Here is a 2,114-nt window from a genome sequence, read left to right on the forward strand (position 1 = left end):
ATATGAAGACATAACAAACCCATTAAAAGAAGTATGCCAAACATGCTTATTAAAAACTCTTTAAGGAAAGAAAGACAACGCAACCAACAAATTTATCCACTGTGCCCAGTGGCCCTTTCTGATTTCCCTGCCCGCATTCCCAATAACTGGAACTGGGAGTGCTTACCCCAGCGGGAGGACCCTGGCCTCACTCACGGGCAACTGTGAGGACCCAACAGGGGAAGGCAGCTATGCGTCTGTGAGGGAACCTGGCACCCCTGGACCAGTGCCCCCAGAACCTTAGACCCTGAGGACCCCACTGCCAATAGGACAAAGTGGGAGGCACACACGAGGGGTCTGACCAGCTTTCAATAATTTACCTGCCAACAGGAATCTTTCTGCTACTCCCTCACACCCCTTTGTGCTTAAAGTTTGGACTTTTTATTTATGTTTTTTCTAAACACTTAGCTGTATGACACTAGCTGTAATGTCTCCCTGGGGCCTTCCTTGCTGGCTGTCTTAAATTCTTATGATTGAGAAACTGTGAGTCTCTGAATTTGGACTCACAGGAAGGTATTTACAACAGCTTTATGTAATCGAAAGATGCTGCAGTGAAGGGGAGATTCAAAGCCCGCACACACACATGCATGCACGTACACACGGTTGGCTTCCAAAAATCTAGAGTGGAATATTAAATATCAAGTACTGAATTTTTAACTGTACACTTAAGAACTTATCTTTAACTTTACATATTCATAGATAACAGAGTGGTCACTAAAAGCACCTTAACATCAGGACAGATGTTAAGTTCTGAGGTTCTTATTTCAACTGTTCTATGTACAAAATGCCCTAGAAGCAAAGAAAGGCTTCAAGAAATACGCAGAGACAAACATGATGTAAAGTGCGACTGGCATCCTCATAGCGTCCCTGGAAGATGAAGAGCCTAAGCACTTGGAAAGCTGCCGTTAGCAGGCAGTGCGAGCTGACAGGGAAGCTGTGGTCTGCACTGATCCTCTCCGACAAGCTGTATAGTACCTCTTGGTGTCTACATCCTTCCCTTATATACACACTCACCAGGTTGGTCACCATGAAGGCCCACAGCTCCTGGTGACTGGTGAGCTGCAAAGCTGTAAACTGGGCTTTAGCGCTGTCCATGCAGTTGACAGAGACACAATACAAGCCCGGCAGTGTATGCTGAGTGGTTGGAGCAGAGCCAGGGGGGTTGCTGGCACAGCTGACAGACCGGGGAGGTCTCCTGCAGTGCAGTGGCCTTATGTCCTGTCAAGAGCCTGCACGTGATGATGTGCTCAAGCAGAATTACTCGGAAGGACAGGATGGGGCTGCAGTAGAGCACCTGGAGCTACATGAGGGCCTTGTCTGTGGAATTCTGCACTTTCTCTAAGTAGCCAGCTTGCATGGAGTGCATCACAGTCACCAGGTAGACAAGCAAGCACATGTGCTCCTTAGGCAGCCAGTGGAAGAGGTTGGTGTGGTTGCTGGGCACTATCTTCTCACGTGCAGTATGGAGATGGTGTGGAGGCACTGCTGCAGCTGCTTCAGGCACAGCTTCACGCTCTTTACCTGACCGGCACCCAGGTAGTAGGTAACCTGGAGCACCAGAAAGAAGACACACAGAGACTCTTTCTGGATGGAGTTCCCATGCCAGTTCTCAACTGTCTGTCCACAGAGAGTCAGCAATGGGTGGACTTCCTGCAACTTATGCTGCGTCAGCTGCAGCATCCCTTTACTGAGCAGGACTGGTGGCCATGTGTACTCAGATCCCACCACCCGGAGGGTTCTCAGCCTCCACACCCAGGAGGTCGCAGGCTGACACCAAGTCCTCTTGGTCCTTGGGCCTTTTTTGTCTTTGGGGTAGAGGAATAAACTCCTGATTTCCCTCCCTCAGAAAAAATGGACTCAGACATCCCAGAAGCCTTCCAGAAGAGCTCACCTGCCTCGTGTGCCTGAATTACCTTCTAGAACCAGTCACCATAGGCTGTGGACACAGCTTCTGTAGGTCCTGTCTCTGTCTTCTCTGGGAGCAAGCCGAAGACCCTGCCAGTTGCCCAGTGTGCAGACAACGATCAGAGAAGACAAACCTCAAAACCAATTTTCTTCTGAAGAATCTGGTGTCC

General features: G+C 49.4%; 1 pseudogene; it reads right to left on the reverse strand.

Moving 5' to 3' along the window:
- Nucleotides 1-828: 828 nt before the first annotated feature.
- On the reverse strand, nucleotides 829-1,837 carry LOC103085037 (MAU2 chromatid cohesion factor homolog pseudogene; annotated as a pseudogene).
- Nucleotides 1,838-2,114: the final 277 nt, after the last annotated feature.

The sequence above is a fragment of the Lipotes vexillifer genome, unplaced genomic scaffold, assembly GCF_000442215.2.
Source record: "Lipotes vexillifer unplaced genomic scaffold, Lipotes_vexillifer_v1.1 scaffold1561, whole genome shotgun sequence".
NCBI classification, from domain to species: Eukaryota; Metazoa; Chordata; class Mammalia; order Artiodactyla; family Lipotidae; genus Lipotes; species Lipotes vexillifer.